The sequence below is a fragment of the Lepidochelys olivacea genome (genome assembly GCF_965140295.1).
Source record: "Lepidochelys olivacea isolate rLepOli2 genome assembly, chromosome: 2".
In the NCBI taxonomy this organism is placed as follows: Eukaryota; Metazoa; Chordata; order Testudines; family Cheloniidae; genus Lepidochelys; species Lepidochelys olivacea.
Window position 1 is genome coordinate 219098762 of NC_140412.1, and position 24269 is coordinate 219123030.

The 24269-nt window shown below is 40.4% G+C and overlaps 1 long non-coding RNA gene across 1 annotated transcript; it reads right to left on the reverse strand.

Moving 5' to 3' along the window:
- Positions 1–594: 594 nt before the first annotated feature.
- LOC311517138 lies at positions 595–23967 on the reverse strand. Its single transcript, XR_014710613.1, has 3 exons — positions 23812–23967; positions 21658–21743; positions 595–728 (listed from the first exon to the last, which is right to left on the reverse strand). It is a non-coding gene; the product is annotated as an uncharacterized lncRNA (long non-coding RNA).
- Between the last annotated feature and the right edge of the window lie 302 nt (positions 23968–24269).

Below are 24269 nucleotides of genomic sequence, written 5' to 3' on the forward strand. Positions count from 1 at the left end.
TGGGAGTTTTGCATGAATAAGCCTGAGCATGATTTGTGTCTCTATGTTTAGATATATGGCCTTTGACATCAACAAGATAATTAAATGTGTCATGTAAAGAAGTGAAACAGAGCTTTACAAACAATGTATGTTTACAATTCTATACAACTCCAATCAAAAGAGTGACAAAGAAGTTTGTCTTGATTTTGGCTTTCTTAAACAAAAATATACAGCTTAGTTAGTAGCTTCCATCAAAGTGATACAACTAATCAAAATCATAACAGGATCTTTACATGCTTTAAAAAAAGAATACCTTGAATTCTCTTTCAAAGTACAATGGGCATAATGCAAATGCAGTGACACAGATAATATTTTTATCTTCCTTTTACTACAAAGTTTTCTATTTTGCATTTTCAAAAGCATGGTTTAAAAATATCCTTGTAAACTATAACATTAAAAATAAATAGGATCAGGTAGGCTTTCAACTGTTTTTTATGTCAACACTACAAAAAAAAAATCAAACTACATTTCCAAAGGAACACCAGAGAGCTTTCTGTGGAAGTTGGCAGACACATAAAGGTATTGTTTTGCAGATATTGTTGTTGATAGGTTTGATCTACAGCATGGTTTGTCTGAGCCAATGGGATATTGTCTTTTTAACAAATCTCATCATGCCAGCAGTGTTGCTTCTTTAGGATGGCTTATCAGCTCCAGCCAGAGTCTGCCACTCTTGCACTTGCCTTCATCGCCTGAGAGGAAAATAAATTGTACCCAAGCAGTTAATAAGAAAGAATTATTGTGAGTGAGATGCATGACATTATGAGAAAGCATGGTGTTTTATGGACTAAATATTGCTCTGCAACCCTACCCCTCCTGGAAAAACACAGACAAACAAAAAACCCAGGTTTGGCATAAATGAAATGAGCATTTCATTCGAGAAATAGATTCACTTTAAGTACTGTTACTGATGTGCTATTCTCTTTCAAGAAGTATACTTATGACATTTCTCCCCTATATTAAAATGCATTTTAATATAGACATTGGAAAAGGCTATAAAAGGCTTGTAATAGCTTCTCTGCTGTGACAACATGCATCTTCTTTTCTATATATTTGTGCAGCTTGATAAATAAAGATACTTATATATATATATAAATGTGACATGTAGCATATGAATAAAGAGAGGTGAATATATCTATCGTTTTCTGTGGGACAGCTGAGCCTTCTCTAAAACTGAATGAGCTAAGGTACTGACGGTGCGCAGTTTATGTGCCAAAACCTGCTCACCTTACACATACAGGTTTAACAGGACCGCACTTGTGAGAAAGGTGACAGGGATTTGGCCCTATATACAATTCTCCAGAACCCTGCTGCTTGAAAATCTCAAGAAACGGCTGCATATATGGATAGTGAGCACACACTGGCTAATATATGCAATGGGAAACTTGGGCACGATGCCACACAGCTTTTACTAGCTTTGATGTGTGGTATGTGTTTAAGGTCCTGATTCAGCAAAGCAGTTAAGCATGTGTTTAACATTAAGCTGGGAGGTAAGTCCCTTTGAAATGAAGCACATGTGTAAGTGCTTTGGTGAACTGGGGCCTTTGTCCTCAACAACTCTGAAAATGTAGGTGTAAATATTTCATTGTGAGTTGTATTTTATTTAAATTTTGTTTCTTCATAATTCACAAGCAATATCCATCTGGCATCTGCACTATGGTGATGGGTGCCCCAGAAATGCATGTGATGCCTTTAGTTCAGACTATGGAAAGCACACATAAGGGAATTACTCAGTATTTTATTAGCAAAGAGCTGAAGTACTGGTGAAGGGCAAACTAACAGTCAAGATCAAAGAACAAGAGAGAGAGAGAAATTGGTAAGTGCAATTCTGTTGTGACTAAATACTCTGTGATTTTCTAGTGTCTTTAATCCTGAGGATCTCAAGACATTTTGCAAATAGTAATTAAACCTCACAACATCCCTGGAAGGTTTATAAACGCTATTCCGCACAGTTTACAGATAAGTAACCTTCAGGGGACCAGGGACAAATTGGCTACTGGGCTGCTTGTGGGCTAAGACTGCTGCCTATTATGCTGACCAGTATTCTCTCATTGTTTCCCTGGGCTCCCCCATAGGTCTGTCTTTTTCCTTATGTTGTCTCTTGCCTTATATTTAGATTGTAAGCTCATTGGGGCAGGGTCTGTCTTTTTTTTTTTTTTGCTTGTGTTTGTACGTGGCTATCCTACTGGGGTATTGGTCCATGACTGGGGCTCCTAGGTGATACAATAATACAAATACTAAATAACAATACTTGCCTGAGATCACAAGGAAGCCAATGACTCATCTGGGAATTGAATTTAGAAACCTCCATTCCAACCACAAGACCAGATGCTCTCCCAAACTAAACCCTGTTTTCCTTTCTCTTGTCTCATTACCTCTTATTTTCTGTTTCAGACTTAGAGCCTATCCACACAAAAGCTTGCAGCAAAATAACAAAAGGTGCACATTAAAACTGATTTAGTTATTTTGGTGCAAGTCCATGTGTTGATATTCTTATCAGAATAAAAGTGGTTAATATGAATTAAATGTGGATAGGGTGCTAACCTGAGATGGGGAAGACTTCAAGTTTCCTCTCTGCCTGACTGGGAGAAGAGATTTGAACAGGCTATCTTTCAGGTAAGTACCCTAACCACTAGGTTAAAAGTTATGAGGGGGTCCTCCTCCTCTTCTTCCCTTACCCCATAGCTTCTTGTTAAAATGGTGTAGGTGCTTAATGCCAGGGGAGGGTTTGGAGCTCAGAAGCAGAGATGCTGTAGGTGCCTCCCTCCAGCCCAGATGGGTGCCTGTCTCCAGAGTGAAGCAGCACTCAGCACATAGCTAGTGGTGGATTAGACACTGGGCCAATGGGGTCTGTGCTCGGCGGCCCTGGAAAAATGGACATCCTCGCACCCTGACCCGCCTGCCCAGCGCTGCTGCTGGGGACCGGGGTCAGGGCACAGGGGCTTGCCCTGCTCCACCCGCCTGGTGCTCCTGTGGGGGAAAGCCCCTGCACCCCGCTCCCACTCCCTGGCAGGATCGCCGAGTGGGGCAGGGCACACCCCCATGCCCTGACCCCCTGTCCCCCACAGGAGTGCCTGGGGGTAAGGGGGGACTTCAGGCAGAAGGGGTGAGGAGGGCCCCCCACTTGCTCTGGCACAGGGCCCCACAAAATGGTAATCCGCCACTGCACATACCCCTCTGTTTGGCACTTCCCTCGCTTAGGCGAGGAGCCCCCCAGCACTGTGGCTTTTGTGAGTCCCATTCTGGGGTGCCTGTATTTATTGTACAGGGAGCCTAGGCATCAAAGTCAGGCTTTGGAAATCACAGTGATTTTCTAAGCACCTAAACATTAGGTGTGGCACCGCTCAGTGTCACCACACCTAAGTTCCTTTGTGAATCTAGCCCCTGAAGGAGTAGTTAGTGGTGTTAACAGAGGTGGGAGTCCAATGCTGCAAACAAAGACGTGGGGTCTTAGTCATATAATATAGAGAAAATTGTGGCTTAAATGAAAGAGAATAGAAACAATTTGAGTGCCCTAACAGTACTGAGAGTCCTGCCACTGCCCTCAGGAATTGACAGGGAGGATGCCTTTGGTATGAACCTAGAGCAGGTGGAAAAAAAGCCGTAGTCATGTACCTGCAACTTCCAGTCATAACAAGATAATCTATTAAAAGCTTATGTCCAAGTCCTGGAGTTCTGTTCAGATTTTATTTTGTCCTCAGGCAAAACTCTCATCGACTTCTATTGAATTCTATAAAATATTTCAAGACCCCATTTCCAATAAAGCAATATACATACAGAACATGGAGCTAGTTGCACCGAACATACATAAGAAAAGGGAATCTGATTGTTTAAGTACATTTTTCTTATGAAAGTAGTTGACCTTTTATATCTTCTTTCAGTATTTGTAAGAAAGAATGAAACAGGTTTCATAAGGAGGTTTTCACAATGTAGTCATACACAGTATATCAAATCTGTATGTGTTGGTGAAAACAGTCAGAACAAAAATGCATTTTGCAGAATAACCAATTGGTTTAATTCCTATGCAAAATAGAGAATGAGTAGGAGGATTTTTTTCCCTTTTATTATTCTGTTGCATGGCTCTTTAGACTAAGTAATTGGAGCCAGGAGTAAGGGATAAACTGAATCCAAATCAAGATGCAGAAAAGCAACATTCAGACCCATGCTGTTCCACTGAAGCCACACAACTACCTGATTTGAGTTGTGCTCCATCTCATATCCAGGCTATCTTCCACACAGTCCCATACACCTGGAATTCCCACCTTGCTCATCATGTTTCCACCCTCTCATTACTTAGCCCTCATTAAGGTCTTCTGAAAGGTCTATGAGCCCTAGTTCTCACCTCATGAAGTATTAACAACATATTCATAAGTGTGAACAAGAATTGTAGGATGGAAAAGAGTGCTCCATCACTTTGCTGTTGTTGCACCCCCTAGCTGCTGAAAATCAGCATATCGCTATTGAAATATGAACATCTGTAGAAAGAATGCAGGGGTTTGTGCTATAAATGGCCTGTTGTATGTAGTTGGAGGAGATGATGGTTCCTGTAACTTGTCAACACTGGACTATTATAACCCAACAACTGATAAATGGACACTTGTGTCATCTTGTAGGAGTACAGGAAGCAAGGAGCTATGCAGGTGTTACTGTTATTTACAAACCATTATGAACAACGAAAAGATTTTCAACTTAATTATGCACTATGGGCTGGCTTCAACAAGTGTTTTTGAAATGACTGAGAATCAAAGCACTTCTCTACTGGTAGCTCTTCATTGAGTCACAGTGGAAGAGGTGATGGTCTGCAATTACGTATGATAGATAATGAAGATTGCTCCAGGTAGAAGCAATGTGGAAAAAAAAAATCCAAGGAGCTATGCTGATTTTCTGAGAAGAGCATCTGGTTCTGTCTATTTAGACTGTAAGTTTTGGAGGCAGGGATCTTGTGTTCCTATATGACAGTAAAGTGCCTGACATACTATATAAATCATAAAAAAAAAGATGATGATTTTTTAGCATCCCTATGTTCAGCTCATAAGCACTGGGAACTCACCAGCACAACCTCATGAGGCCATTCTCATACAGAGAAACAAATGGTGCACTGCAACTGAGTCATAAAGATTTACAACCTGGCAGCAAACAATCAGGAAGGTTAAAGACAGGTGGGAGTCCATTTACACAGGTTAACAGTGCCTGTGCACGGGGACATTTTTGACAATAACTCTGGATAGGGATCAACTCCCCATTGGAGGTCTTTGGAGATAAAGCTGAAAATGACCTTTGCCCACAACAGATTACAAACAACTAGGCTCTCTGACAGAGAAGTAGTTGCAAGAAGGAAAGGAGAGACCCCCAGAGAAGGCTGGTGTTGCAAGTATGGAGAAAGGGAAAGAAACAACACCAAGTGCTGGGTGCAGATGGGCTGGTGCTGGGGGATAACTTTGGAATGAGCTACTTGCAGATGCCCTTGCCTAGAGAAATCATTGCCTGTGGTAGCCAGCACAAAATGTTTTGGCAGCAGCATCAGAATCACCAGGCAGGCTTTTTCTTTCATATCATACTCTTGGGGCTGGAACATTGAGGCACTGTCATTTTGATGTTCATAGAAAACAAAGAAGAATATGGTTTTTATTTCACTAAAGCCAGTCCAAACCTTCCTGAAAAACAAACAGCACCCAGAGATGCCATGCAGTTTGCATTTGAATTATGAAGAAATAAAATCCAATACAATATAAAAGAAAACAATATTGAAATTTCCTATATTTTTAGGGTTGCTGGGGATAAAGGCATGGATTTAGCAAAACACATATGATCAACTTCTAGGGGACTTATGCATGTGCTTAAAGTTAAACAGATGCTTAACTACTGTGAAGAACTGGAGCTTTAAACATACAGCATCCCATTACAGAGAGTGGGTTTGGAGGCTCGAGGTAGGCAAGGGAAGGGGCAGAGTGGCATGGGGATAGGAGGGTAGCACAATAGGAGCACAGGCTACTACAGCCCTATGTGATGATTCCATCTCCCTGTCACTCTCAGTCAACACATGGGCCAGTACATTTAAGCATGTACTTAAGTCCACTCCTATTCATGGCATTCCCAAAACACAAGCTTAATATAGAATATACTATACTTTAGAATATACTAAGTGCTGTCATGAATAAGGATTCTTTCCTGAATCAGGGCCTAGAGCTGTGCTTTCGGACTGGTTGTAGGTACCCCTAAGTGAATAAAGTACATTCTCCATGTATTAAATATTTTTTCTTATGACAAGCTTATTGCCTGAGCCCTGTCTCACAATAGAAGATGCAGAGTTGCTGGTTTGAAATCACTTAATTTCAAAAATTTATATTCATTTACCCTAACAAAGGAACCATGCAAATTAAAAGAACACCAACCAAAAAACACAACAGAAGCAATCAGTTACAAAGGTTACAAAATCACTTCCCCCTTACCTAAAATATAGGAATTTTATAGACAAAAACACCGATTCGTAATGTATGGCAAAAGCACATTTCACATTCATGTATTCTTAGCGTGACAGCAAGACAAGGTGGGTGAGGTAATATCTTTTATTGCGGCAACTTCTGTTGGTGAGAGAGACCAGCTTTCAAGCCACGCAGAGCTCTTTGGGTCTTAGCAATCTATAACAATTACTGTGTTCTCTTAGTAAAAAGAATTTATAAATTTATAAAAGGTTTTAAAAAGTGATTTGAGAGTAAGTCACAAAAGTTTGCCCAAGTGAGACTGTTTCATTTTCTAGCTTCTAATTGGACCCACCAACCACTTTCACTTGTATCGCATCATTTCCTACTGCTATCACCTCCATCCTTACTTCTATATCAGCAATTGCAGCAACCACCTGAGTCACCTGAGTTAATTGTACAGATGGAAAACAGAGGTAGGTTCCCAACAGGAACAATCAGAATTGTTAGTGATCAATGTTAAAATCCATTTGTGATAAATGTTGCAGGCTCTATGGGTCCTGGGATTATTGATAAACTTGGATATTTATAAATGTTAGATATATCTTTGGAGGTAGGAATTATAGGCTAGTCCATGGGAGTGTTTGCTGAGCTCCCACCAGGAACTAAATCAGGTGGGGGTATTTACTGCAAATCCCAGGACAGATAGCTCCAGAGAAGTACCACCTTTGGGGAGGAAGGAATTGCATATATCAGTTCAGGCTGGGTTCAAGAGGTCTGGTAAAGAAAAAAATGTGAGCCTGAATTGGCTCAGGGTCCTTCATTTGATTCTCAAGCTGACCTGAATTGGTAAGCAAAAGGGCTAAACCCTTCTTGAAGAGTTTGAAGGACTGTGGGAACCTAGCAGATCTTCATGTGGAAGAGGAGTGATGTCTAGTAAACTTAGCTTACATGTAGACTGTTTGTTATTTTGTGACATGTTGTTTTCTGTGGTGCATTAGTCCTAAAATAAGTGTACTGTGCTTTGCGAAAGTTGGCTAGTCACTGGTAACCCTGTCATTATCCCTTGAGAGGGAGAAAGCTGCAGGTGCTGATGAAGGTCAAACCTGCTGTGATAGTCACAGTGAACGGCAGGGGGACAACAATCCCAAATGCCTACTCTGGGGAGAGAGTTGTAGGTCTCCACCCATAGAGAGATGACAACTGTAGGCCTGAGACCTAAAGGGCTGTCCTCAGCCAGACCATGGAAGGTGCAGGTCATTCTGACATAGCTATGCTGCTATTGTCACTGTGGTTCTGTGTTTTGCACCTTTAAATCTCAAAGGACTTCTCTGTCTATCTACTGAGACTGGTAGCCATAATATCTTAATTTAATTGCAGACTGTTACACCGGAGACAGGCACGTTGTGCGCTAGCATGGATAATTTACTCCCCCCTCTCCCCCCTTTGTTTTGCTGTTGTTTTAATTTAATACACTAGCCAGGGAGCTGCTATCTGTTTGCTCTTTGTATGGAGAAACATAACCATTTCCAGGAAAGATAATAGAGGAAATACACAAACTGTGCTTATTTACACCAGCCGAGGGTCTGGCACAGTGAGTCTGTGTATATTTTCCTCAAGACCCTTGTCTCATTCAGTACATGGTATGGACGATGCTCAGGGAAGCAGCAGCTATTCAATAGTCATTCAATTAGTGACAACCACATTTTTCACAGGTGTATGTGACGTACCTAGAATCACCCAGGTGGCACAGACAGAATTGGAATATCAGAATTTGACTGCCTTAACAATGCCCTTTCTCTTCCTTCAATCCTCTGCCTCATTCATGCCTCAACATCTGCAACAAATAAGGCAGAAGTGCTACAGAAAACAGCCTTCTTCAATACACAACCCTGATTCATTCCCAGAACACTGTCCAACCTGTGCACTGACTGAAGCAGGGATCCTGTGGAAAAAATAGTACGTGATCGTGTAGTTAATGGCTGTATCATCATGCATATGCATGAGGAGGCCAAATTAAGATTGCACAGGCTACCTTAACTCTGGCTTTTCCTAACTTTTGAGTGTTTGACTTTGCAACTTTTTAACAGAGTATTTTAGGATTTAACACCATTCATATTATCTCCTGTTGCCTTAATGGGCTAACCTGCTGCAGTTATTAGTCATCATTGATAACAACATCATTTGGTTGCTAGGTGTGTGCATTTGGGTTTTGAGAGCATTGACATCAATGGAGCTATGTCAATTTACATATGCTGAGAATCTGACCAACTATTATAATCTACTTATTCATTTTATGTTGGAGTTCTTCTTTGCTGAATAATATCCATGGCTCATAATACAAACCCACCATCTCAAAACATGTTGAAGCAGAAAAAGTTAGTCGGAAACCCCCTTGCTCCCATCCTTCAACTACTTCCAGTTTTCACTCACGTTTGGAGTCTAATCCACATGATCTTATAACATCACTCATGGGTTTTGGATAAAACTAGATTCCAAGCTTCTCTCAAAGCCCCATATTTACAAAGTCCCACTTTCCTTAGTGGAGGCCAATAAAAAGAAAAAAGCGGCCAATAAAATATGAGAGAGGATAAAGAAGATAATGATAAAGAAAAGCAATAAGTTAAATGACTAGTGAAAGAGAGAAGTGAGATTAGAGGAGGGCGAAAATAAAATAAAGACAAGAAGGAAGAAAACAACAATAATTATTAATTGTGCCACTGAATTTCTTGCATAGAATTTAAAGTTCAAGACTGAATGTGTTTGAAAGATTATGAAATTAACATTGGAATGGATATTTATGTATTTAGTACATTGTTCCAATACCCTGGGAGCTGGAAATGTGGAGTGATTATTAGCTTGGTTTCTGTTTTTGTTGAGCAGGTATATTTTTTTCCTCTATTACTTTGTTCCACTATATGATCACACTTCTTGGCATAATTTAGATCGGCTATATGCATGTGCCTCCATTTTGAAGAGCATAAGGAGAGCTCCATGAGTGCCCAGGGAACCAGAAGTATGCAGTGATTAACCGTGGTTTCTGTTATTTGTTGAGCAGATGAAAAGAGCTGTGAAATAAAAGGCAATGCATGATGGTTTCGATGTCCTTCTGCTGTCCTTTGTTTGCTTATGCTGCATCAAGAGTGGAAGAAATAATAGTTCTGATATAGTAAAGGAAATCAGGTAGCTGCTCACTGCATCAAAAATCAGAAACCCAGAAAAAGAAGATGCAGAGCACTACAGTAGCTCAGTGCTGACAAACAAAAGAGAAATACACACATTTTTAAAGATGTAAAAATTTAAAAGAATGTTAGGGGTTTTGGGAAAATGGCTAACTACTTCTAAGGTTTAATACCTGTAAATATGTTGGTTTTCTCTTCTTTCTCAGTTAATATGGACTATAAATATATCCTACCCTTACCCTAATTAGTCTTTTAGAAAGATTTGTCAGAAATATAAAGGTGTAGAATTCCTGACTCATACGATATAATTTAACATAGCAGTGTCTGGGCAAATAGGGGTAATGATTCCACAAGGCCTTATTTTTAGCATACCCAGGAAACATGTAGTTGTTAACATGGTGGGTCTGTTCATTCCTGGGGAATCTGTAGGGCCAATGTGGTCTTAAATGCTCCAGTAGCTCCATGAGAGAGCAGAGAATAAGTAACTAAACTCCTGCTCTCTCTGGAGAGGCTTCAGGGGATCAGATTCTCCTGGGTAACCCAGCTATGAGGCCTACTGCTGTGTGGATAGAGGTCTGGCTGGTGCTAAATACTATCACACTAATGTGGGCTAGCTTTTCAAACAAACTCTTATTAGCTGAAAATGTGGCAAGATTACAAGATGTTGAGCAGATGTGTGAGCGTGGGAGATTGGGAAAAGTCAGTTATTGTGGCTGCCATTTAGAAACTGGAGACAAAAGAGAGCGAGAGGGAAAAACCTAAGAATATCAGAAGCACACAAGAGGCTATTAAAGAAGCATTATAAATATGGGATGAGCATGAAAATGCTGTCAGTTGGTTAACAGACAGGAAAAAAGAATAGGAATAACTGGCCAATTCTCAGTAGGGAGAGAGAGATGTAGAAGTGGGTTGTTCCAGAGCCCAGTACTAGGTCTGATGAGCAGGAAGTTTATTAATTAGTGAAGTGGCAAAAATTGAGGTTGTTTAAACATTATTTAAGTTGATCAAGACAAAGGAGTTAGTGGGGAACAAAGAGGGACCTTGCAAAACTAAGAAATCATGCAGATGAACCTGAGATAGACCCGTACAATAATGCATATTAGAAGGAGCAATTTAAACAGTGATGTACCGTGAGTTAGTTGTAATCTCTCTGGAACAAGATCTAAACTCAGTGGGAGCAGCTGGGCCCTCAATACTTTGAAAATGAGGCCACTTATTTAGGGCCTAAATAAGTACCTAGGAACCCAACCTTAGGCACCCACTTTTGTAAATGCTCGGGTCACTTTTGAAAATCTTACCCCATGTATCCACCGATTTTTTTTGTTGTTGTTGCCTCAATCTTTGTTTGTTCAGCTTGCATCTATTAGATGTACAGCAATGATGAATGGAACAAAGCAAAAAGGCGCAGATCCTTCTCCTTCTCTCCACCGCAGCTGTGTGTGTGCAGGTAGGTGGACTCTGAACATGCCAACTGGATTGGGCCCCATGCAGAAGTTAAGCAGAGGAGCACCTATCTTTCCTCAGTTCATGGATCACACTGGGGCTTCGGCAGGAGACAGGCTTGGATTCCCAGAGTGAGGCAGCAGTGTGCATGCTCCGAGGCAGAAACATGGACACCTTGGGGTACTTTTTACTGCAACAACTTAGGTGCCAAGTGAGTTTAACAGGGTTAGGCAACAGTCAAACAGAGGTTTGGGATCACAGTGACTCCTAAAAATGGAACTTAGGTGCCTAACTACCTTTGTGGAGCTGGGCCAAAGAGATCATGCTTTCAGCTGATACTCTGGATTTGTATGGTGCAAATTCTAATGGGGGTTAGACAGTGCAATTCTTCAGTTTGTGAGAGCTTCCCTGTGTTTAAAATAGAGAATACTGATAGAACTGGTAATATCTCTCAAATTCTTTGTGAGCCCAATGTATAACATAATTCTAGGCACTGAATGTGCATCATACAGCATCATCATCCATTTTGGATCTGGTGTTAACCAACAGGGATGAATTATTTGCAAATATGAAGGTGGTTGGGAACTTGGGAGGAAGTGATCATGATCTGATAGAATTCAAGATCGTAAGGAAAGGAAGGCATAAGAACAGCAAAACAAGGACACTGGACTTCAGAAAGGCAGATTTCAACCAATCCAGAGAAATAGTAGGCAAGATCCTATGGAAAGACCAATTAGGAAGAAAAGGAGTCAAAGGAGGCTAGCAGTTCCAAAAAGATGTAATAATAGAGGATCAGCATCAAGCTATTTGGATGCAGAGGAAAGATAAGAACCACAGGAAGCCTATGTGACTGTACAAGTAACATTTTAGCCATCTAAAAAACAAAAGGGATACATACAGGAAATGGAAGGAGGGCATGTCACCAAGGAAGTATACATGGGAATAGCACAAAAGTGTAGAGACAAAATCAGAAAAGCCAACTCGTGTTACAGCTGGCAAGAAATGTTAGAGACAGCAAGAAGAGGTTCTACAAATAAGTCAGACAAAAAAGAAAGTTCAGGGCTGGTGTGGGTGGGCATCTCAATGGAGAAGGTGAGCTCGTAACGGAAGATGATAGAAAGGCAGAGCTGCTCAGCTCAATGTTGTGTTTTAGAGGACTAAAGCAAAGTAGACAAACATATGTGACTAGTGAAGTTACCATAGACAATAAAGGAGAAGGGATGCGGTCAAGGCTGATTCCCCACTCTGGCACTTTGAGTGCAGAAGTGGGGCCCACAAGGATTATAAAAATTAATACTGGCCACTCCAGGCTTGTATTAAACTCCCAACATTACAGCTTTCCTCTGATGTTGGATGGGTAGATACTGCCTTTGAGAACCCAGGAAGGCGCACTTGGGAGCCCCTTCCTGTGGGGTACCCTCAAGTCCTTTCAGTCCCCCCTCCGGGGAAGATGTAAGAAAGAAAAACAAAGGAAATCAGCTGTTGCCACCAGCTAATTAAACAACGTGCACAAACCTCTTAGGACACACAAATCCAATCCTGTTTTTAAAAAAGGTAAATTTTATTTAAAAACAAAAAGAAAGAAAATACATCTGGAAACTCAGGCTATTGCTAGACTGGGGGAAAAAAAACTTACAAGGATTAAGCATTAAGAGTAACTTTCTTGAAGTCCAGCTTAAAGGTTACAAGCAAAACAAAAGCATTTGGGATTAGCGCAGAGGAATCCACAAGCCTTAAAGAAATAAAAAGAGATAAACCTAATTGCATCTTCCTAGACATTTCCTGATCTACTTACATATCTGGGGGGTTTCAAATGAGTAGTTTCTAGGTATGATTCCAATGATTTTTCATACCTCACCCAAAGCTTTTTACTGCATAGTTACTGCCCTGTTCCCTCTCTCCAGAGGATGGCAACAGACAGACAAAGGGGAAGTTTTTTCCTAATTTTAAAAAAAGTTCTAGCATTCCCATTGGCTCTTTGGGTCAAGTGCTCACTCCCTTCCTTTTACCTATACATCACAGAGAGACTTTTTAACCCTTTACAGGTAAAGCAAGTAGAGAATCACTACTAAGAGGGATTTTATAGCTAAATGGCTGGCTGGGTGTCTATAAAAGGGAGCTACCCCCCTTTCATTTATCACAGATGCAGATAAGGATAAGTAAAGATCATGTCAGAGATCTTCTCACTAATTTGAATGAATTCAAGTCAGCAGAGTTTGATGGTATTTACCTCAGGAAATCTCAGAGCTACTGGCAATAATATTCACACAACTCACGGATGACAGGAGAGGTCCTTGAAGAGGTCCTACAGGAGAAGGGCTAAGGTAGTGCCCATCTTTAAAAAGGGGGTGGGGGAGGAGAAGCCAGAGAACTATAGACCAGTCAGCCTGACATCAATACCTGGGGCGCTACTAGGGCAATATATAAAACATTCAATCTGCAAATACCTGGAGGATGAAGGGGTGATCACTTGCAGCGAGCATGGATTTACCAAGCACAAATCATGCCAAACCAGCTTGATTTCCTTCTTTGACAGGGTAACTGATTTGGTGGATAGGGGGAATGTGGTGGACATAATATACCTGGACTTCAGCAAGGCTTTTGACACAGTCCCCCGTGACACTCTGATAAGTAAGCTGGAGAAATGGAGGCTTAGGGGATCAACCATTAAGTGGATACATAATTAGTTACAACAACCACACACAAAGCACAGTTATTAATGGAATGAAGTCAGATTGGAGGGAGGTCTGAAGTGGGGTTCCACACGGATCTGTTCTGAGTCCAGTGTTGTTTAACATCTGTATTAATGACGTGGATGTAGATATACAGAGCATACTGCTGAAGCTTGCAGATGACATAAAGCTAGGGGGCTTTGCAAACACTTTGGAGGATAGAGTTAAAATTAAAAGCAATCTTGATAAATTGGAGAATGGGGTTATTGACAACAAAATGAAATTGAACAAAGACAAATATAAGGTGCTACGTTTAGGGAAGAAAAAACAAATGCACAAATACAGGTTGGGGGATAACTGGCTTGGCAGCAGCACTGCTGAGAAAGATCCAGGAGTTGTGGTGGATCACAGCCTCAACAAGAGTCAGCAATGCAATGCTGTTGTGAAAAAAAGCAAATACAATTTTAGGTTGCCTTAACAGAGGCATAGCATGCAAGTCACAGGAGGTGATAGTACCGTTCTACTCGGTGCTGCTTAGGCCTCAGCTGGAGTACTGTGTCCAATTTTGGTCACCAATATATAGAAAGGATGTAGAGAAACTGAAAAGGATCCAGAGGAGAGCAACAAAGACGATCAAAGGGATGGAATGCAAGCCACACGAGCAAATGTACTGGGTAGATTTAGTTTTGAAAAGAGAACATTAAGGTGGGACATGATAGAGATCTTCAAATATTTGGAAGGCTGCCATAAAAAAGATGGAGAAAAGTTATATTCTCTTGCTACAGAGGGCAGGACAAAAGGTTTAAACTACAGCATAGCAGATGTAGATTAAATCTCAGGAAAAACTTCCTAACTGTAAGAGCTGTAGGACAATGGAACAGACTGCCTAGGGAGGTCGTGGACAGGACCGGATTAAGGCAGGGGCTTTAGGGGCTGTATCCCAGGGCCCTAGCTCAAGGGGGGCCCAGCAAAAATAAATCACAGGCAGCGATCTCTGGGCCACTAAAAGGGGTGCACAGGCAGGCTGCCTGCATGCCATGGCCCCACGCTGCTCCCAGAAGTGGCTGGCTGCTGGCATGTCTTGCAGCGCCTGGTGGGGTCGGGGGCAGGAGGCGGCTCTGCACACTGCCCCCGCCCCCAGCACCATCATCACATCTCCCATTGCTCAGAAACCGGCCAATGAGAGCTACATGGGTGGCGCTTGTGGGCGGGGGCAGCGCACGAGACACGTTGTCCTCCTTCCCTCAGGAGCCACAGAGACGTGCTAGGAGACAGTCGCTTCCGGGAGTGGCATGGGGCTGTGGCACGCAGGCGGGCAGCCTGCCTGAGCCCTGCTGCATCGCTGGCCGGGAGCTGCCAGTGGTAAATTCCTCCCGGATGGAGCTTGCATCTCGCACCCTGTCATAAATATAAAGGGAAGTAAGTATAAATATAAAGTGCTATAAAATCCCTCCTGGCCAGAGGCAAAACCCTTTTACCTGTAAAGGGTTAAAAAGCTAAGATAACCTTGCTGGCACCTGATCAAAATGACCAATGAGGAGACAAGAAACTTTCAAATCTGGAGGGTGGGGGTGGGGAAAGGGTCTGTCTGTCTGTGTGATACTTTTGCCGGGGACAGATCAGGAATGCAGGCTCACAACTTCTGTTAAGTTAGTAAGTAATCTAGCTAGAAATGCGTTAGATTTCCTTTTGTTTAATGGCTGGTAAAATAAGCTGTGCTGAATGGAATGTATATTCCTGCTTTTGTGTCTTTTTGTAACTTAAGGTTTTGCCTGGAGGGATTCTCTGTTTTGAATCTGATTACCCTGTAAGGTATTTACCATCCTGATGTTACAGAGGTGATTCTTTTACCTTTTCTTTCATTAAAATTCTTCTTTTAAGAAGCTGATTGCTTTTTCATTGTTCTTAAGATCCAAGGGTTTGGGTCTGTGTTCACCTGTACAAATTGATGAGGATTCTTATCAAGTCTTCCCCAGGAAAGGGGGTGTAGGGCTTGGGGGGATGTTTTGGGGGAAGACGTCTCCAAGTGGGCTCTTTCCCTGGTCTTTGTTTAAGACGCTTGGTGGTGGCAGCATAGGGTTCAAGGACAAGGCAAAGTTTGTACCTTGAGGAAGTTTTTAACCTAAGCTGGTGGGAATAAACCTAGGGGGTCTTTCATGCAGGTCCCCACATCTGTACCCTAGAATTCAGAGTGGGGAAGGACCCTTGACATACCCCCTCCTTTACCCCAACCCCCTACCCTAGATCAGAATCGCCCTCCTGCACCAAACTCCCTCCCAGGAAAAAGATTTGTATACAGGGGCCCCACAAAATGTAATAGCCCTGGGCACACAGGAGAGTTAATCCAGGCCTGGTCATGTAAGCTCCTTCACTCAAGATTTTTCAAATGGAGGCTGGCAGCCATCTATCTTGGTTGATTTAGACACAACAAATCCTGCATCTTGGCAGGGGATTAGAATAGATGACCCTTGTGGTTCCTTCTAGCCCTATGGTTCAATGCTTCTATGAAAAAGCAACAAAGGAGGTTAAATTGAAATATTTCTCCCCTTAATAGTTATACTAGAATCAATAAGGCTGTTAACACTGAAGACAAGATTTTTAGGCCTAAATTTTCAAATTTGTAACTGTTCAACTATTGTCATTGCATACACAATAGCAGTAACTGAGTGTGCAAATGACTAGTAACTATACATCCAGATAACCACTTAGATATCTTATCATGAATGTACATATGGGTATACTTCTGTAGACTATTGCACAGGATTAAACACTTTACATGTATTGCAAATGATAGGTTGAAAATCTAGGAATCACTTAGTCAAAAAGGCAAACAACCATGATTCCCTTCCCAATAAACAGGATGCATCACTTTCATTAAGATACCAATATGGTATAGAGATGGTCTTTATCTTGAGGAAACTAAACTTTGTAAGATATTCATGTTTTATAAAAAGACCTGATCCTGTAAAGAATATAAGGATGTTCTTTATTCAGGCCATTACAAAGAGGAATAATGCTTAGGATTTGCTGTCAGAGCTAATAAACTAAGTGATAAAAGTGGGTTTAATTTACTCATTCTCTTTACAGAGAGAAAAATCTATAGTTTTAAGTTTTACAAAATAGCCTTATTGAAACGCATTTCTATTATAAACACTGTAAAGTCCTCATTCCTCAAAAGTTAAAAGAACATTTATGATTGGGAAATCTTTTGTAGTAGATATTGGTTACTTCTAATTCATGTTTCTATTTAAATGTGAACGTTTTGGTTGTCCCTCAGATACTAAAGATGGCATTAGCTTCTTTTGAGATGTATATTTGCAAATGATTCATATGTAAATGCAAGCCTTCATATAATATATTATTGTTATGTGACTAGTAAGATTTCTTATGTACAGCTATAGCAGGTCATTTGATGCTATAGCTGGTTACTAATGTAAGAAGTCATTTGAGTATAGAAATATTTATATTAATTGGGAATTAATTAGTTTTGTGGCAATGCTTACATAACTCTTCACCAGACTCAGGAAGACAAGAAGAACCTCTCCAAAGATGGGTAAAAAGAAAAAATAACATTTTCTTTGAAAGCCATTTAAGTTTAAAGACTATATTAAGAGCTGAGAGACTTTTATATAGGAAATAGGAGTCTTTGGACTTGTTTGAAACAGAATTTCAACTCCAATTAAACCCCGATAGAACTAAAGGGATATCTCAGAAAATGAAATTGAATAAAAAAGTTTAAAACTCTCACATTAAAGATGTTTTGAGCATTACCTGCAACAAAGAAAACAATAATTACAACCCTGTTGCATATTCATTACCAGAATAGATATTCATGAGCTGAAGATGCTGTCAAAATGCCAACTGCCTGCCTCAATGATGGGAAACATGATGAAACTTGCAGTGATTGGGACAACCCCATTAGAAAAGAGGGGGAAGTATATGCTTTTGGAGACTCTATCCTCCCATGGGTCAGGTGGAGGAGGAGGGGAGCTGACTGGTCCCTCATTCTTCCCTTTTGCTTATGTAAACCTTAGTCCTTTTAATTAATGTAAATCTTAGCCCAGGTGCTTAGGAGGCTTATCTTGCTCCATTTCAGCATCAGTAGGACTTCTTAGTTCCCAGATCCAGGATGCAAGATCCATGAACTGAAGATGTTACTAAATCCATTCCACAAAGGCTTTGAGCCAATGAAAGATGACCATGGCTGATACATGAATTCAGCCAATTCAGCCTGAGTTCCCAGATGTATTTTCTTTCTTTTTTTTAAAATTTACCTTTTTAAAGAACAGAATTGGATTTGTGTGTCTTAAGAGGTTTGTGCACGTTACTTAATTAGCTGGGGGCAACAGCTGATTTCCTTTTTTTTTGCTTTCTCAGCTCTTCCCTGGAAGGGGTGTGAAAGAGCTTGAGGATACCCCACAGGAAGGAATTCCCAAGTGTGCCTTTCTGGGCTCTCAAAGGGGTTCTGCACTTGGGTGGTGAGAGCATCTACCAATCCAGGGTCAGAGAAAAGCTGTAACCTTGGGAGTTAAATACAAGCCTGGAGTGGTCAGTATTAATTTTTAGAATCTATGCGGGCCCCCACCTTCTGCACTCAAAGTGCCAGAGTGGGGAATCAGCGTGACAGAGTCGTATTCTGGCTAAAACGTCCACAGGAAAACCCATCAGGTGGGGATAAGCTTCTTCCATGGTCCATTGTTTGTCGATTGACCATCAACTTGAACTGTCCATTCACAATGTGCTTTCCTGACTGGAGGCAAACTAACTACCTCCTCGAGCAAACACTGTTTGAGATACTGGTACATAGTCAATATTCATAACTTTAGATTCAAATATGACACATGCATACAAATAGGTTATTCATATTCAGCAAATCACAAGTTTTCCATTGACACCTTACATGGCATACTTTGTATAAGATTTGTTGCAATTCTGTAACGGTGATAACTCTACATGGTCATATTTTAGTCATATAATGTCACACCATGAGAAATCAAATATCATTCATCAACAGTTATATGAAATTCTTTGCCCAGCTATAAGTGTCTTTTTTATTTTGATTATTTGTGATACACTAAGATGGGTCATTATGGATTTTGGAAATAATATAGTCTGGTCTTAACTTATCAGTAGAACTGCATCCCATCAGGGTAGATGCACTCTTAAAGGTATAATCCCCATTGAAAGCTCCCACAGTGAGACATACAGAAGAGATTGTAATTGAAGTGACCATTATTTATTGCAAGTGTTCAGTTTTGGTTTTGATTTTTCCTTTTTTAATTTCCTTTCTTTTAATAATAAAATAGTCATAGTTAATAATTGATTATTTTGCTTGTTAATTGTGATGTCCCATAAGGCATGAGAAGCACCCCATGTAACTAAAATAGTGGGACTTGCATCCCTGACTTGGCAGTGAGAGACAAATATTAGGAAAAAGAAAAGGAGTACTTGTGGCACTTTAGAGACCTAACCAATTTATTTGATGAAAGCTTATGCTCAAATAAATTGGTTAGTCTCTAAGGTGCCACAAGTACTCCTTTTCTTTTTGCGAATACAGACTAACACGGCTGTTACTCTGAAACAAATGTTAGGATTTCACTCCACCGTCTCTGATTTCTCTGGACTCCAAAAGTTTAATAACTGTTTTGTAATAAAATTACTTGGCACTCATGAATGTAAAACACCCATTTCTACCTTACAGTATAACTTTTAATAATATTTTGCAGCTATGCAAGCTAAAAATGATATCCAGATCTCATGCTCCAGGCTTCTATGCCATTAGAATTGGGAAGGAATTTCTTAATCTTGCAGAGCACTACCCAACTGGTTTAGGGTAACTTTCTTCTAAAAGCATCCAGTATTGGCAGTGATAGAGGCAAAACATCAAACTTTGTGAGCCAACATTCTGTTCTACAATGGCACTGCTTATGCCCATTCCACAGCTCAAAGTCACTTAAGGAGACATATGTCTGGTATTGCGCTCTCTCTCTTCCAAGGATATGTGAAGCAGAAAGACTACAGTTCTTGTGAGCTATGACACTCTCTAATGTGTCTTGGTCAGATCATATGATCTTAATAGTGTCCATATAGTTTCTTACACAGGAAAGACTCCCGTTCATCCCAATGTAAAGACAAAGTGATAATCCCAATGACCTGTTCCTAAATAGGCATTTGTTTACTCAGTGTTATATAACCTGAAATTGTCAGGAGTCCTTAAAGAAAGAAATATGCAGCCCTTCTAAAACTCCATTAGCCACTTTTATGTGTGCAGGATTTAAAGTCATTGTGCAACCAATTAGATAAATTATCTGCCATTGGGAGACAAGAGTCTAAAAGCTGAAGGGAAATGCTATCTCTCAAAGACATTTGTCCAAAACCAGCTCTCGTGTAAACTGGTGCAACCCCATTGACTTGTGCCAGTTTACACCAGAATTGAATTAGGCCAAATATAGTAATCCTTACTCAGGCAAAATACTCATTGTTCTAATAAAAGACTATAGGGTGGGGCTGTAAGGAAGGTGACTCAGAGCCTCATGTCTGTTAGCTCTAAAAAGGGAAGTTGGAAATCATTTCCTCTTTGATGGTGACGTCAAAGGGGTGACTACCTCTTGGCACAACAGAAAATGGAAATGATAAATAATGGGCCAAATCAGAACTGGTATATGTTGATGCAATTCCACTTACGCTAGGTCTGAATTTAGCCTATGGTCTCTTGACAGATGTGAGATTGTCACTGGTGACATAATTTTGGAAGCGTCTCTATAGCACAACTGTGTCCAGGTAGCATGCATAAAGCAAAATAGCACCAAACCTGTTGGGGATAGCAGAGGGATTTGAGTATACCAGTGTTCTAGCCACACATTTTAACCACCTCCTGTTCTGATATTTGTGAAGCTGCAGTATATTTGACCTTTTAAATCTCAGCAAGGAGGCTGTCAAAACAAACAGAATTGCTCTGTTTCAGTTGACTCCTCTGGCTTTTTGGTTTAAGCACCTTTCAGTGTTGCCAACTCTTATGATCTGATAAGTTTTGCAATATTAGGTGTTTTTCTTAAAGTCCCAGCTCCTCATGTCTTGTGAGCACATGAGAATCATTTTTAGTAACTCTCTCACCTTTGCGGTTGGAGAGAAAAGCTTGAAAAGAATAAACTGGGTGCACCCTCAAGGCTGAGGAACCAGTAGGTAAATAAAAAGAACCAAGTTTATTATTTCTTAAAATCTTGAGGTTTTTAAAGCAATCTCATGCTTTCTTTGGGCCTGACTTATGATTTTTGAATGCTTGGGGTTGGCAATTCTGCTATCTAGCAACGGTTACTAGGGAGAACAAGCTTTTCTCACCAGCAATGGGCCGGTGTTCAGGGAGCAGTAGGTATGCAGTCTCCCAGCTGGTTTTGCTGTGGATTATTTATCAATGACAGAGGCTTTGCAGAAGCCCAGGTTGCTGTCCTGCTTGTAAGTATTTCAGTGAATAATTTCATTTAGAATGTTGTTTCAGGGTGATAATGTAATTAATGTTGAAGGGAGATGAGAAATCTCACACATTGTATTTGGAAGCTTCTCCTCAGAAAATCCTTGTAGCTCATTGTTTCTGTCAAGCAGGGTAATGTGCCTGTAAACCTGCACTGACAGAAAACATATCACTGCATCAGCAGAACCAGAAAGTGGCAAAATAACCGCAGTGTGGAAGAGTGACTGCCAAATATCTTAACACCACTCAGACTACACCAGAAAAACACATTCATACAAGAAAAATAAACCCAAATCAGTTGGAAGCCTGGAATGGTCATTGAAGAAACAGCCTGAGTCAGCCCCAGCCTCAAGAAGTTCCAGTAGCTCTCCTAGTGAGCAAGGGAGCCACTCTGAATAAACAAAAAAACTCCAATGTCAGACACAACAAGCACTTACTTTGAACAGAAGATGCCACACCAGCAGCAGCAGAGGTAACAACACTCCACAGGGGTTTTTCTGGTGCTGTAAAAGGAGCTGCCAATCTACAATGAAAAATCAAGAGAAGTTGTGGGGCAGAAATACCAAGGCTGTCCTAGCAGAAATTCATGTAAAGTTGTTTACTGTATTCCCAAACCTAAATATTCAACAGTCATGAATCAGGCCTCAAACAAGTCATGCAATTGTGTTTAAAAATAATACTTTAGGGTGATTTTATTTGCCTTCTGGTTTCTGAGCCTTTAGAGCACTTTCAGTTCACATTTTCAAGCTTTTCTATTGAAACACAGGAGCCAGAAACTTGCTTAAAAGGAAAAAAAACCCCAAAGCTGAGATTCTCGGCTCACTACTAAATCCTCACCCAAATAAACTGAAACACTACCAAAATTAAACACTCAGCTACACACATACCCCTCTCAGGATGGGAAATAAAACAAACAACATGTGGCAGATATGAGTCACGTTGCTTAATGCCCTACTACTGCCCTAGTGCTCTGATATTACTGTGATGAAGGTGATGTAAGAACTTATATAGAATAGAAATGGACTTCAGAAACTGCAGCTTTAAATAAAAACTGCAAATATTGTGAAACTTCTGATTTAAAACCCATGAGAGTTGGCAACACTTGATGAACGTGCTCTGCTACATTAGCTTGATTGCTGCTGATCAGAGTCTAACTCGACTGCTGCTGAAGCAGAAGAAAGGTCAGTCAGCAATGTGATGAATGTGCAACTAAACTGATCCTCAGTGAGGGCTAGTTGCATGCTTAGTTAGGGGGTTTAGTGTGAAGCCAATTTTGATTTATTTGAGCAACGAAAAATATTTTCTCCCTTAAACTCAGTATTTACCCTAAAAAAAAAACCCTAGATTTTTTTTGGTCAATTTTGACACAAATAGTTCTCAGATAGAAATCAGTGACAGACACTTTTAGCTAGAAAGATTACTAGTTTTGTTTTGAAAACTGGCCTCCCCTTTTACCCATGCAAATCAGACCCAGTAAAAATTGTGCATTTGCAGAAAGGAAAATAGCTCACACCAAAATATCAAAAGTAACAGTAAAATATTGGGAATCTTCACTAAAACTGTGTTACTTTTATTACAACTTTTCTAGTCTGCATTTAAAAAAACAAACCATTTTGTGTTACTGTAAAATATAACCAAACGATAACTTCTATAGAACCATACAGTGTCTCTAAGACATCACTTGCTCTTTTCCTTCAAGCAGGACATTAAAAGAAAACTTACAAAAATAACAAATAATAAAAAATGGATTTTTCTTGTTTCATGTTTTGAAAACAACGACAGATCATATTTTTTGCTAAGTAAAAATAATCCCATTTACCTCATGGATACTACAGTATTAGCCTTCTGCTGGCTAGTTTTAGTATAGGGACTTGCGTATATGATTTACTAGCATAGTTCTCTATATGCTTGATATACTGTTGTATCTTCCTGGGCTTCAAGAAGAGAATATATCCCTATATCATCCATTGTTCTGTTTCATGGCTCCTCCATACAGTAAAAAGGAGCAAAAAAATGTTAAATGAGATCACATATTATTTTAAACAGAAACCTTATAAAATGTATTTGAGTGAGTCATTTAATTTAACACATAGTAGTAGTAATGGTAATAATACTTAGCACTTATATTATGCTGGCAGTGTATATTAAGTTAAATATTGTCAGAGCTGTCTTGCAACATTCCTAATTTGTATAACCAAAAGATGGCAGCACTTCATGCAGTATACATTGCCTGTCATATCCATTTTTTAGCAAAGTTCCACTTTTAATGTTCTATTTTAAAGTGCTTCCTAAAATGTGCACTACTATTTAGGAAGCTTTCAAACTATAACAATGTTTAAAAGTTAGGCTGGACCAAAATGATTTGGAAAGGTTAAGGTAGTAACTAGCCAGGAGCTAGTTACCCGTTCACCAGTTGTTTAAGTAAGGGTGGTTTGTGCCAAGCTAGAGGCTACGTTAGGGGAAAAAAAAACACTGGAAACACTCAATTTCTTCTTTTTTGGAGGGTTAAACAGCAGAAAACTCACAGCTGGTATACAGAGCTGATCATGGGGAAGAGAGGGAGATGTGAAAATAAAATAAAGAGTTATTACCTGGGGAGAGGCTGAGAAATGAATGCCAGGAATTCTGCCCCAGGGACTAGAATAACTGCTTAGGGTTTCCACGATATGCATCTGAGGAAGTGAGCTGTAGCTCACGAAAGCTTATGCTCTAATAAATTGGTTAGTCTCTAAGGTGCCACAAGTCCTCCTTTTCTTTTTGCGAATACAGACTAACACGGCTGTTACTCTGAAACCTGTCATGATAATAAGTCTATCCAAGGTAATCCCAGAAGTAGGTGGGGCAGGGGTGGGGGTGGGGGTAGGAGTGGGGGTGGGGAGAGAGAGAGACCAATCCAAAACATGATCCATTATGAAAGCAGTGGAAAGTTTTACAAGTGGTAGAAAGAAATATGCCCAGATTATGAACAAAGGTGCAAGAAATGCAGGGAGCAGAAACACTTCAAGATTGCTGCTTCCACTGCGGCTATCCCATGGAGAAAAGGGAGCAC